The sequence below is a fragment of the Dipodomys merriami genome, unplaced genomic scaffold (assembly GCF_024711535.1).
Source record: "Dipodomys merriami isolate MVZ:Mamm:240054 unplaced genomic scaffold, mDipMer1.0.p SCAF_817, whole genome shotgun sequence".
NCBI lineage: Eukaryota > Metazoa > Chordata > Mammalia > Rodentia > Heteromyidae > Dipodomys > Dipodomys merriami.
The window spans coordinates 47,294-62,149 of record NW_027206421.1 but is presented as its reverse complement, the minus strand read 5'-3'; the positions used below and the strand labels follow the sequence as shown (position 1 = coordinate 62,149).

The 14,856-nt window shown below is 33.8% G+C and overlaps 1 pseudogene; it reads right to left on the bottom strand.

Moving 5' to 3' along the window:
* Positions 1 to 6,236: 6,236 nt before the first annotated feature.
* On the bottom strand, positions 6,237 to 6,333 carry LOC138819766 (U6 spliceosomal RNA; annotated as a pseudogene).
* Positions 6,334 to 14,856: the final 8,523 nt, after the last annotated feature.

The following is a 14,856-nucleotide window of genomic DNA, read 5'->3' as shown; positions in this document are numbered from 1 at the left end:
ATGTGAGAAAGTTATGTAAAGATCCATTGTACTTATAAACTGATTCGTTGAATGGAAAACATTTCGTACACCTATTTAATAAAAATATAATTAAAAACAATGGAGACATCTGATCTTAAACCATGAGTCAATATGATACTTGCCTTCTCAGAAATTTTCTTTGCAGGTATTTTCCTCATAATGACAGAAAAGTGAACAATGCAATGTATATCAATACATCACTTTGCATATCCTAAATAGATAATATAAATATCACAGTAAAAATATTAGAATATATCACATGATAAAATAAAAGGTAGAAAGTATCAAACTCTGATTGTTTTTCCAAGTACTTTACCTTTGGTATCTAATTTAATCCTCACAATAATCCCATAAAGTGAAACTATTTATATTTTTAATTCTAAGATGATGATATTTAAGTCTTCAGAGTTGGAATTACTAGTACAACATTCTACACACGGTAAGTGTTAGCCTGCGTTCCATTCCCACTATATGAACTAACCTCATTCTATTTTATAACTAAATACCAGCACTCAGTCTACTAATTCTAGGAAAATTCCCAAAATTATTGTGCACATTCTAATAATATTTTCTTTATCTTTGTTAGAAAATAAGTAACTAAGACGGACACCGGTGGCTCACGCCTATCATGCTAGCTACTCAGGAGGCTGAGATCTGAGTATTGTGGTTCAAAGCCAGCTTGGACAGGACAGACTTTGAGATCCTTATCTCTAATAAACCACTAGTAAACTGGAAGTGGCACTGTGGTCCAAGTGGTAGAGCACTCGCCTTGAGTGGAAGAGCGCAGGAACAACACCCAAGCCCAGAGTTCAAGCCCCATGACCAACAACAACAAAAAAAGAAAATAAGTAACTGTAAGAAGAAAACTCCATGTTCATAATCAATTTATACCTCCTTGGTGAAAGGAACTGCTAAACTATAACATTCTTGATTTCTAGCTCAAAACAGTAGAAATCATATTTTATGCCTTCACTCAACACTGCACTGCCTGGGGACCCCATCTCTGGTTAACAAGTCTTACTGAAAGAATGACCTGCCCAATTCCTGATGGAAACAGACTGCAGGTCTTTTGGAGCAATCGTTTCCACATTGTAGCTCACCTAAATTTTTTTTACCATTTGAAGTATTTTGATTGCTTTTTATACCCACCATTTTGAGAGAAATGTACTACTTTAAAATGTTATTAAAGAAAGAATGATATAAAATCACATTTGACCCCAGATAAATATTTTACCTTTCATATACCCAAAAATGCAGTCTTACCTATCATTAATGTTAGGAATGACAGGTTAAAAATCATTGACACCAAGACCTAATTATGAATTAAAGACTCTCCAACTTGTGAATACAATCGGTTTAAAAAGACATCAACACTACTGCATTTTTAAGTCCCTATGATAATGATAATGATTCGCTATGATAATCATAATGATAAACTATTACCACTTAAAAATAACTCATTTTCTTGGGAGTAGGACGAAAAGCACAAGGTTAATCCTAAGCATTTTAAAAGACCTTTATTTAAAAGTTCACTCATAACTATAAAGATTCTAAAACTAACTGAAGTAGAGAGGAAATAATTTAACTGCATCATCTACATTCAATAGACTATTAATAGAAAACAAAATTATACTAATAATTAGCTTACCCAATTCACTTAATTCTTTTATTCTATTCCATTTACTTTCATAAAAACTGGGTTTTCATAAAATGAAGCATAAAAAAGCGTATATACCCACTTACATTTTCAGAACTTAACAATATTTCAGAAATTTTAGCTCTACAGTCAATGAACTGAAATAATACTAAAATATTCAAAGGATTTTCAGAAATTGCAAGACTTGCTCTGAGATGTTATGTATATTGGAACAGATATTCAAAAAGCCTTATTTGTTAAAGTTGCCATAGTTTCTCCCACAAAAGAGCCATTAGTAAAGATACCTGTGCATGTACAAAACACCTTCAAATGCATCCACAATATGGACATAACACTTGCTTTTTGTTTGTTCGTTTTTGAAAGGAATATCTAACAAGCATATCCCCAATACTTATTTTCAATGAATAAGATGGGATATTCAAACATAATATGGGTTGGATTATCTCTTAGTGAGAATAGATATAATCTTGCAAAGAAAGTGATTTTCAACAGAAATCTGGAAAGAGTTTATCCAACTTGTGCTTCACAGGAATAAGCAGAGAGTAATACCTGTTTGGTCAAGTCGGTCCAAATCACTCTATGAGTGTATCTTGAAAGTATAACCAATTTAAGAGGTCAAATATGTATTTTGTACTGACAATCATCTTATAGCAACAACTTACTAACTAATTATGTCTGTATCTTCTTACCTAACATACAATAAGAGCTGAAAGCGGTCTCTTTTTCTAACTTAATATTATAAATGCTTTGATTATGATGTTATTATTAGACAAATAATATGTACAAAGGCTGGTTCCACTGAAATGACATGACATGACAGAACACTGATAAATAAAAATATTGCAACACAGTTAGCTTTTTTCAGCCTCACCCTGTCCACATTGGCAAGCAACATTGAAACAGCACATGCACACATATACACATACACACATGTTCGCACATGTACACACACATATACACGCATGCTAAATTCAGGGTTTATTGTACAAAAAAGTCCACATAAAATATTAGTGATTAGGACAAATGATAATATGCCTTATTACAAAATATTACATAAACCATTACCACGCATGTTACATTTTACCTGCCTCTCCACATGTGACCACTTAATTTAGTTTTAATTAATTAATTACCTTATTAATTAATTTATTTGTTTGGCGCTACTACTAGGGCTTGAACTCAGGGCCTGGCTTTGTCCCAGAATTTATTTTTTGTTTCAGTTTTCTCAAGGCTAGCATTTTACTGCTTGTACCACAGCTCCATTTCTAGGTTTTGCTGGTTACTTTCAAATCAGAATCTAATGGACTGTTTTTTCTTGGTCTGCTTTCAAACCACAATTCTCAGATTTCATCTTTCTTATTAACTACTACCTAAGACATAAGCCATCAGTGTGGCTTCTACTTTTTCCTATATAGTTATCTAATGCACATACTTAGATGGTAATTTTAAAATGAGAGTATAGAAGCAAAATGTACAGTGATGATACTGTCCTGTCAGAAATTCAAGTTAGTAATATAAATTTATTCTTAAAACCATACATAAAAAAATACCATGATATAGTGTAAGAGAACTCACTATTGAACATAGGAGCCTTAAGAGCTTTCTAATAGATCCATTATTTATTGGTACCCAACATTAGAAAAATGTATGCGGCATTGGTAAAATAGAAGTCCTTTGCATGACTACATACATTCCTTGTTTTTATAAGACACTTGCTTTCATCTAAAAAGTAGGCCTGACTATTGTCTTCATGTGATTTTGATGATTGAAAGTGCTTAGTGAGAAGGTCAAAATGTATTAGTAGTCCTTCACTATCAATTCTCATTTTCTTCTTGAAGAATATAATAATCAAATCAATAGTTCAGAATCGGCAAGCAATACTTCAGAATCATGCTTCCAGTGCAAGTGGATCACCAGTAAGAAATCCTCAATACCAATTTCCACAAAGTTTTGTCACAGATACAATCTCCCTGCCTTCTCTAGCTGCTTTACTACCCTCTTATCCTTCATTGTACAAGAAAAGTATGATTCAACTGATTTCAGTCAGATCTGTTACTAGAACTATCAAGGATTTATTTTACTGTCTGTAGGTTGGTAAAGTTATGTCTCTTTACATAGGCTACTAAAAATGTATTTACTAACTTCAAGTAAATACATAAATTCGATTTCCATCTCTTTTAAAAAATAAAATTTTGTTTGCTCTACAAATTGATCAGAGGCATGGATTTTGTGGCTAGCTACGTCATTACACATCTGTCTCTTTCTTTCTCTCTCCATTTCATGGTTCTCATATATAACACGATTGCTCTATAATTATCCTAATTTATTTTGCTTTTATATTTTTGGTTGTATCATTTCACTTTTTGCTCTGCCATTTCCCAAATCATTTATATGGAAGGCATTATTTCCTATTTTCTCATGCCTAGAATAAGCTGCACATGAAGACATCACTGGTCCTCATTTTCAGTGTGTACATTTGAATATGGAGGAATATCTTTCCTCTGCTCTCCATCAATTCCCTATTCTCCAGTTAGAATAATTTCGAATAGTAAAATTGGAAAAAGAGAAAATAAATCATGGTGAATAAACAGTTGCAGAAAATTCACCAGATATTTCTGACCAGTTCAACCAATGTGAACTATTAGGGAAATACATGGACACCTCATTCCCACTGGCACTCAAAGTCTCTGATTAGGCAATTCTTAGGAATATGGGGAACAAGATGAAAAAGTAAGGAATGGTATCAATTGCAAGAAAAAAAATTGGAGAAGGATCCAAGTAACTTTCTTCATTGGGCTGTTGAAAATATTCAGCTTACTACAGTGCGGAGACTTCTTTCCCAAAAGGCCACGTATGTGAATAGTAGTGATGATGATCAGTATACCCCTCTTCAAGAAGCCTACGGTGGACACTTAGACATTGTCAGTGAGTTGGTGTCTCAAGCGGCACATGCAATAACTGTAGATGACTGGACACCCCTGAACAGTGCATACACGTGGAATAATAACAGAGTGGCTTCTTTCTTACTTCATCATGATACAGATACCAATGCCCATACTAAAGGACTTTTTTTAAAAAAATTTTTTTTTGTCTGGTCGTGGGGCCTGAACTCTGGGCCTGGACGCTGTCCCTCATCTCTTCAGCTCAAGGCTAGCACTCTACCACTTGAGCCACAGCACCACTTCCTGCTTTTTTTCCTGCTTATGTGGTGCTGAAGAATTGAACCTTGGGCCTCATGTATGTAAGGCCAGCGCTCTACCACTGAGCCACTTTCCCAACCCAAATATTTTTGTTTGTTTGATTTTTGTTGTTGTTGTGTTTTTTTTTTTTTTTGGTCGGTCATGGGGCTTGAGCTCTGGGCTTGGGTGCTGTCCCTGTGCTCTTCAGCTCAAGGGGAGTTCTCTACCACTTGAGCCACAGTAACACATCCCCAAACTAAAGGACTCTTGACACCCTTATATCTTGCTGTTGAGAATTGAGATAGCAAAGATACGCTGGATCGCCTTCTGTTGAACCATTATATAAATCCAGGCCTGAAGAACAACATAGAAGAAACTCTATTTGATATTGCCAAAAGCATAAGTATGTATCACTACCTGTATGAAGTTGTAAAAGGCTGTACAAATTGTTCACCGAAGTCCTAATGATCGAGTTAAGTTTCTTAAATTTCAAAAATGCAAGTTCATCTTTTGTGTCCCTACAAAATATTTTCACAATCCAAATAAGAGCAATATCTTTTTTTTTGGTCCGTCATGGGGCTTGAACTCTGGGCCTGGAGCTATCCCTGTGATCTTCAGCTCAAGGTGAGCCCTCTACCACTTGAGACACAGCTGCACTTCCAGTTTTCTAGTGGTTTATTTGAGATAAGAGTACCACAGACTTTCCTTCCCAGGCTGGCTTTGAACCATGATCCTCAGATCTCAGTCTCCTGTTTAGCTAGGATTATAGGCATGAACCACCAGTGCCCAGCAGCACCAATATTTTACTGTAAAAATTCATGGATTCCGCGGAATTCTTCCAAGTGAATTGCCTGCCTTGGATGGAAAAATGTATTCAGTAGATTTTGTAAACATGTATAATAATTTGTTCAGAGTTTGTGATTTTTTAATAAGAAATAATTTTAATTTACCTGTTGAAATGAGTAGTACAGAAACTAAAATATTTCTGGTGCTTCTCTGAAAAAGTATATTTTAAAATATTCTATATTCTATATTTGCATAATGTTCATAATTTATTTTCTCCTAGATATACATTGAATTCTTTATTATTTTATAATATATAGGTTCATTAATGTGTCCTTTCCGATTGTATTCCATATAGAAACAGTTTGATTCCTTTTTTTCTAGGTCTTAATATTATTTTTCTTTGGGATAAAATTACAATGTTGTCTAATTTGAAAAGTTTTGTAAAGTTTATGCTATGTAAACGCCTTTCTGAGGTGATTTAATACACTGATGTCAAACTAAATTTAATTATATGAATTATGTGTATTATTACACTTGTAATTTTGTAATCAACTTTTTAATCACTTTTTTTCATTTCTTGAATCTGAAGAATGAAAAATATGGAATACTTCTCAAATTTTCATATTATCCTTGTCCAAGTGCCATGTTAATCTCTGTATTGTAATTTGAGTATACGTGCTGCTGAAGCATGTAGTATCCTCTAAATTTAATAGTTAATGATGCAATCTTTATACAGGCTTATATCTATGGGTGCTTACTTGTAACAATGAAACCTTATTGTTCCTAACAATGCTATTGATCGATCTTATTTCCCTAAAATTCTGTGAATATTGGAAAAAATTATATTGATCAGTCGATTGCTCACATTTGCAAACTTTTTTTCCAATGAATATCTTAAGTCTTTTTATTTGGAATTTGATCATACTCTCTATTATTTATAGTTACGTCCAAAGGTGATGGCTTTTTCAAGTACTTATTTATCCAGCTTTGTGGACCTAATGGATTCAAACTAAGCGTTGCTTAAGAGCTACTTCTAAACTTCTTCAGCTCACATTTTCCCAAATGAGGTGTTACTGGAACAAATGACTACCTGAGCCTTTTACCTTTCTTCCATGTGGGAACAGACCAACCAGAATACCTTACCCTGACAGCAAAGATTTTCTTACTAGAACAAAACTAATCTTGGTTACAAGGGATCATAGAGAGATGAACAGTTCAAACAGAACTGTTCAGACGAGAAGGTATTTTATCAAAATATAATTGTTTATTATACCTTCCATTTAAAAGTAGCTAAAGCCAAGAAGGTGAAAAAATTGTTCGTATGCATGATTACTGAATGTCCTGTCCTGTCTGTAAGTTCCTGGCAGGAACTTACACTACTGCCTTTTTATCACCAAATATTTTCGTAGTTGCAGGAGAAGTGCATATGTTTCTCCTCGTTATTAGGCATTAAATTGATAATGTTTTAATCACAGTGTTTCCTCTTGCCTCCATGCTGTAAATCTACAAATGATAAAGCTTTAGATCTAACTCTTTCAAACACTGAAGTAGAGATAATGGAATCATACTTTAAAACAGAGTTGCCTTTGTTAAAGTAACTACAACAGAACAATACAAAACTTGTGTCTTTTAATCATATTATATATAGTTATATTTTATATTATATGTGCTGATTTTATATTTCACACAATGAAACTTACTAGAATTAGTTGATAATTTGACAAATAAATTGATATTTATTTACTCCAATAAATAGAATTGGAATATAAATATTTAGGTTTCAAATATGTATTAGACTAGAAAACGTATCAATGCAAACTTTTTAGTATAAACTTGTGATACATTATAACTCTTCTTGGTCTTCTGAATCCACATGATAAAAAAACAATGTTTTCCTCTAATCTGTAATGGATTTTACTCTGAAACTCTGTTTATTGTTTTAACTCGCTTGTCCCAAACTGTTTTTGTCCATATTTCTGAAGCATTCTTACTGATTATGCCCAAATTTTGCTAAGATGTCTAAAAAATATTATTCTTCTGCAGTACCCATGGGTCCTAGGATCCCAAGGCCCATTTTCCTGCATCATCAGATAACAGGGGCAAGACATTTCACCAAGGCCCATGCAATATATCAAAACAAAGTAATTGAAGACCCATCTCAATTTCGCATTTCCTATATTTCAGGGCCCCAATTCCTTGAGATGCAGGAATTAGCAGTAAGCAATTGTGAAATGCAAGGCAACTTAAAATGAAGGTTGAGATCACACAATTTGAGAGAAAGTACTGTAATTCAAAATTCAACTTACAAATGACCAGCCCATATGAGTGAACAAGTTCACAAAGTGTCATAAGATTATTTTTAATACCCCTCACGTATGATTAACGAAGGATTTTATTCCTACATTATTGGGCCAAAAAATAGTTCCTAGAAGGATAGATCTATAATTGCTCTACCAAAGCCCGAAAACTTGACTTAGAGGTCAAATGTAATTCAGAAAAAATATTTGAAGCACTAAGGAGTGCTTCAAAACACTGGGACTTCAGTACAACATGGTTCTGTGGTATAAAAATGTCACTCTCAAACCAATGATAATCTACATTTAATCTCCTGAAAGTATATTCCTTTTCAAATAAATTTTTAAAAATCATTTTCTCCCTTACTTCATTGTTGGTGGGAATGTAAACTTGTTCAACCACTTTGGAAAGCAGTATGGAGGTTCCTCAAAAGACTTCACATAGATTTCCCCTATGACCCAGCAATCCCACTTTTGGGCATTTACCCAAATGTTTACAAACAAGACCACACTAAAGCTACCAGCACAACAATGTTTATTGCAGCATTATTTACCATAGCTAAGATATGGAACCGACCCAGATGTCCCTCAGTAGATGAATGGATCAAGAAAATGTGGTATATATACACAATGGAATTCTATGCCTCCATCAGAAAGAATGACATTGCCCCATTTGTTAGGAAATGGAAAAACTTGGAAAAAAATAAATTAAGTGAAGGAAGCCAGGCCCAAAGAAACATAGGTACCATGGTTTCCCTTATTTGCAATATCTAGTATATGTATGAGTCAAGCGGAAAAGGTCAGATAATGTGAGGTCAGGAAAATGAACCCTTAGATATGTATTTTAATGTTTTTTTTTCTTTCATGCATGTGTTTCTAACGCATTTATAAGATTATCTCTTTGTTGCTTTGTATGTCCCTCCCCCACAGTATAACCCCTGCTTTCACTATATTTGATGTCAGTATAACTTGTGGAGGAGATGGGGAAAAACCAGTGTTTAAGGATACAGGTGGACCTCTTGCAACAATGAGAATTACAAGTTGTCATGTCCAAAACGAGCTTTACAACGTCGGTGCGGGGGAGGGGGGGAAGGAGAAGGATTGGGATTGGGGGGAGGGGGGAGGCTGGCAAGGGATGTGAAGGGTAAACCAAAGGAGGAGGCTGCAATGCTTGGTAAGAAATGTACGCATTATCCTGCCCATGTAATTGTAACCCCTCTGTACAGTATGTTCACAAATAAAATTAAATTAAATTTAAAAAAATCACTTTCGCCAAAATAACATTTGACAAGTTGATGATACTTAGTGACATTACAAGTTTTTCAAGTGTAGGGAGCAAGTTACAATAGAGTTGAATTATTTACTCAGCACTAATGCCAAACATGTTCAACAATTCATTAAAGTGTAGAAATAGTACCACCCACAATTTGTGTTTTTCAGTATGGGCCTTTCAGAAATGTGTTTAATATGTCAGCCTCCTAAATTTCAAACCCAAACGTTAGCTAATAAATTTCATCATTTAATAAGGTACATTTTAAACAATCACAAATAGTTGCCTCATCATATGTTATTTTATGTTTTCCCTCTGTCTAACATAGTAAGAAATATGACTTTAAGTCTTGAATATGGGTACTAATCTGAGATATGACAAACATAATATCTGTCTTCTATTTCTATCATATTCCTATCTAGGAATAAATTTTAATTTTCTTCTTTTTCCAAAACTTATAGGTAGTAGAAAATATTATTCCATGTAAAATAAAAGAATCACACGATTGTACAAAGCCATTTATAAAAATGCATAGTTAGGAATACATTCTAAGCCATTTTTTAACTTTCTTTTTGACTAAAGATTAACCTTTCAAACGGTTGAGAAAAAATCATGTTTAGGTGCTTCCCGTCTCCAGTCTTACAAATTGTTGCTGCAGATGAATGAATTATGGAAATATAAGCTGACATTATTTCAAGAATATGCAGGATTGAAACTCCATGAAATGTATATAAACCTTTCAAAGTATTAATAGACAGTTTAACAGAATGACTATCAGAAGTTGAAACCAAAGAGGAATTATAGTAAAAACATAGAATGAATGAAAAATGAACACGGAGCAAATACAGCTACAATACTGAATGTACACATATGATGAAGGAAGTGGTAAATTGGAAATAAATCTTGGAGAAAGGGTTGGTTGAGAATGATAGAAGGAGTGACTCTGATCTAGGAACATTTGACAATTAGATGGATATATTTAATTGTAACACAATTGCACAAACTTTTAAAATTCAGTTAAAAACACAACTAGAAACAAAAACACACAAAAATCACAACCAAACAGCAATCTCTAGAGAGTATGAATATGAGTACTCAAAATTTTAATCAGTTAATGAAGGGCAGAATTGGGAAAATCAAACAAAGCTGTTCAAAGAGGGAAGTTTGGGATAGGGGAGAATTTTGAACAGAATTAAATAGATTGTCTAAGGTTATAAATCACCTATATCTGCTGCATACAGTATCTTACTTCTACGAGTTTTCTGTCTGAACTGGATAATCCAGTCCTGAGAAACACTTGGTAGCTTGTGAGGTAGAATGGAAGAAACAAGATCAAGAACGCATTACTTCACTGGAGAGAAAACGATCCTCTATATTTTCTCTAATCTCTCTTCACTACTCTTTCTTCATACTTTTAAGTCAATTGATTTTGAATTATATTTTTCCTTCTTTCTCTGGCAAAGTAATTTGTCAAAGTAATTTCATTAAATATTATTTGCCATTTTCTTCTTTCATGCTGTTTAATTGGCCAAGCGAGTCCATAAAACTTTCCTCTTGTATTTGGTTGCCATGAAACAACATCTATGTTAATAAGGAGAAATCTAATGTAAAACTTTGTATCCAGAAAACAGTCCAAGATGCTGTGATCACAAATATTTGGCTATATATTTTTTTCTTTTACCTTGAAAGACTTCTTGTGTCTAAAGTGCCCACAAAAATAAGTACTCCATCACTTGTTGGTTCAATCAGAATTGTCTAACCTCAAAGATATATTTTGCTAAAAAGATGCTTAGATGAAACCAAAAAATACTGCACTTTTTAATCTTCTCTCTTAAGATTCTCCTTAGATACCATATCAGGAACAGTGAAGTTATTCTATGCAAAATTATTTTAATAGATTATTTTTCTCTTGGTCTTGCATTTGTTCACCAAGATTTATGGAGGAGAATAGAGTTAAATCACCCATACCTTGGAAGAAAGTGTCTGTTACAAAAGGAAAATGCTTCTATGTCCTACTCTTAGGTCTTGCCAGAGTTCAAATTAATCACAGCTTCTTGGCTTCCAGTCTAGTGAAGCTGAAGGACCATACGGGCTCCACCACTGCTACATCTTCATTATTTCTCTTTTAAAACTCTTCAAGTTGCCTCATTTGGATGTGGAATGTATTTTCATGTCTTCATTCAATCAGTTCTGCATTGTAGTGAGCCAAATGGGCTCTGTAAAATCACTTTAGGGAGTAAAAATACTAACACAATTTACATCAAAAAGTTTTGGCCTCCCTTCACTGCTGAAGTCAATACGCTTAGCTAAGGCTTCTAAGAAAAATTATTTATTAAGTTTTCCATTTGCTCAATTCTTTTCTGAACTTTTTGGCATATGTAATAAAAGAAGTCTAGACTACCTCATATTAATAAGAATATTATTTTTTGTGAGCCACTTAGAAATGTGAAATCATTGGTTTGAAGTATCCAATCAAATATTTTTCTGTGTTTCACTGCTTCACGTCCAAAGACATTGTGGAAAGTGTTACAAACAGAAATGTGTAATCCCAACACCTTCTTTCATTGTGGAGGGCACTTTCTCGCTAAATATTTTGACTCAAATTATCTTTTTCAGAGAATTACTTTTTGTAATTGAAGGTACATTCACAAATTTTGATGCCTTATTTTTTAAAGAACTTTTAATTTAAATTCCAATACAACCTTCTTTCAAACAGTGAGAATATAGTTCCTGGGTAAGGACAATTCCAAGGGAACCTACAGGATTTACAGCAAGGTTTCTGAGGTTTGTTTGTTTAGTTTGAGCCATCTTCATCCACATTGCTCCCTCTCTACTAAGTCTCCTTGGATTTCTTTGCATGAAAGCCTATTCTTCCAGGCAATTTTAAATTTTCTTAATAGGCTAAGTTATTAAAAATTTTGAACTATAAAATTTTACCTGTCATAAATTTAAAACTGTTGAAAATCCTTTATCAGAACCGCAAATTCACCAATCCTAATGCCACCTTTACCATCAAAATGTTAACATGCTGTTTTCATGATATAGTATCCATGAAGCTCTTATTTTCCAGTGGCTTTGTTATGCATATATGTAACCATATTAGCTGAAGCTAAGCAAAATGAATTCCAACATATGGAACCAGATTTTTTTTTCATTTGTGGTTGTTGTTTTTGATGAACTATGTGATTTCTGTTTTCTTTGGGGTTTTCCCCTATGGTTTATCCCTGCTGTATGGTGAGACAATGGTGAGGCAAAGGACAAAAGGTAAACCAATGCAATAGCAATACTCACAAGACAATATGTTGGAAATGTACTTTACAACTTGTGAGGGGTAAAGGGGTGAAGGAAAACTGTGAGAAAAATGAGGGAGGGGTAACAAGTTTGAAATGTTTTTTATTCACTACCTTACAATTAGTGTAAAGTCACTGTACATCAATTTGATAATAAAATTGAAAAAATAAGCTGCGTAAAATGTAATTTTACTGTATTGGCACAGTAAATATTATTCTTTATGTAGTAACATTTTAAAAATCAATAATATTTGGCTTCTAATTTGAATTAATTACCCCTTATTTATCAGAGGTTCATCAACTTGAATGTTATCCAACTAGACACTATTTTCACAATATACTTGCCAAATTTTTCAAAAAAGAATAAATTTAGTACTTTCTCATTCTAAAACAGAAAACAGGGTCTGGGAAGATGGCTCAGTGGTAGAGCGCTTGCCTTGCATGCCTGAGGCCCTGGGTTCAATTTCTCAGCACCACATAAGCAAAAAGAAAAAAGCCGGAAGCTCAAGTGGTAGAGCGCTAGCCTTGAGCTGAAGAGCTGAGGGACAGCGCCCAGGCCCAGAGTTCAGGCCCCACGACCAGACCCAGTTTAATACTATGGAAACCCATAATTTTAAAAGTAAGTAAGTTTTTAAGAGGACAGAATATATGTGTTCTTCAAAATTCCTATGACTAACTACTCATTTTTAAATTCTCAACATTCCTAAGAGATTCAAAACAGTACCTGTTTGCATGTTAAGTAATTCTGCAATAGATGAAGTTTCCAATGGGGTGTTACAGATTGAGAAGTAAACAGAAAAATAGCCACATTCTTGTAGAGGATAAAACTGTGAAGCATGTGTAATAATTAATTCTTCAAGAGTAAGCAATTGTCTATAAGAGTAAGCTATTATGTCTATGACCATCAATCCCAAGATTTATGCCATAAAGTCATCCTAGCCCAACAGTTTCCAACTTGTAAGGGACACCTTAAAATTCCTTAATTCACATCATGAATACCTTATCTCTATTTTGAAAAAATACTACACCTCTGCTAATGTGACACCCTCCTTGTTCTGAAAAGAACACCACAATAAACTGAGCTGCATCATTTTTCCTCCACTGGTATTCTTGAGATCAGAACACTTGCAAAAATTATTTATATTTAGACTTTTTTAACTATCATAGATATTCAGTATGCTAAGATAGGAAAATTATGATTCAAAGCCCACCCAGGCAGGAAGGTTTCTTAGAATCTTATCTCCAAAAAACTTCTCTGCAAAAGTCAGACTCAAGTGGCACTGAGGTTGAAGTGGTAGGGCTTGAGCCTTGAGCATAAACAGGATCAGAGACCCTGTCCATGCCAAGAGTTCAAGTTCTAGGATGAACCAATAAAAAAAAACTGAAAAAAACCCAAACCTAGCATTTTTCTCCATGTATACAGAGGCACGTAAATAAGGAAATGGCTTCCTGTGATACATATAGGTAGAAGAAAGAAGATGTCACACAATTACTCTCTTCATACTATATTAAACCAAACCTTTAAAAATTGGTTTTTCTAAATGTATAAATTAATGTCATCCATTTTTGGCAACTCTGTCTAGATTATTCATATTAACATGGTATACATGAACTCTGCGAATTATCTATTAACTATGTTCTAATTATAACTGTCGTGAAAGAATATCTAGGCAAATAGAATGCCAGAATTATTTGTGAATTTTTCAATTAATTCCTCTACTTTGAAAGAATTTTGTAGTATCCTATAGAATATGAAATTACAAACAATTCCAAAAAATATATTTTAAATCTAAATTCTAATTTAACAAGGTCTACAAAATCCTACATTAGACGAACTTTGCTATTTCTCCAGTCTTAAGCTTTTGTAATCCTTCAACATTTATTTGGAATCCAACAGAATGAGGGATGGGAATCATGAGTTCTTTTGCATCTACGAATGTTCTGTAATGATGAGAGCATTTAAAACACAAGTGAGGATATATATGCGGTGCATTCAATAGGAAACTTGACTTCTCAAAACATAATGACAAAATTAGGCCAAACTTCCAACTTTGTATTCCTTTCTTGTTGTTTGGTTTGTTTTACTGAGACAAAATTATTCTACCTGGTCCAGGGAAGGTATCATTATGTAATTCCACTCTCTTATCTCTTGTCTGAGTGCTAGAATTCCAGGCTTGTATCACATTGCCCTGCCATAGTTTGTTTATTTAATCTAGAAACAGACTAGAAATTCTGAACTTCTCCTATGATTTTATCCACTAGACTGACTGCTCAGAATGTTTATGTACTATTTTCAAAGGTGTTTTAACATTTGACACAGGATATGAACATTTTCGGATGCACCTGCTGGCTTCCATGA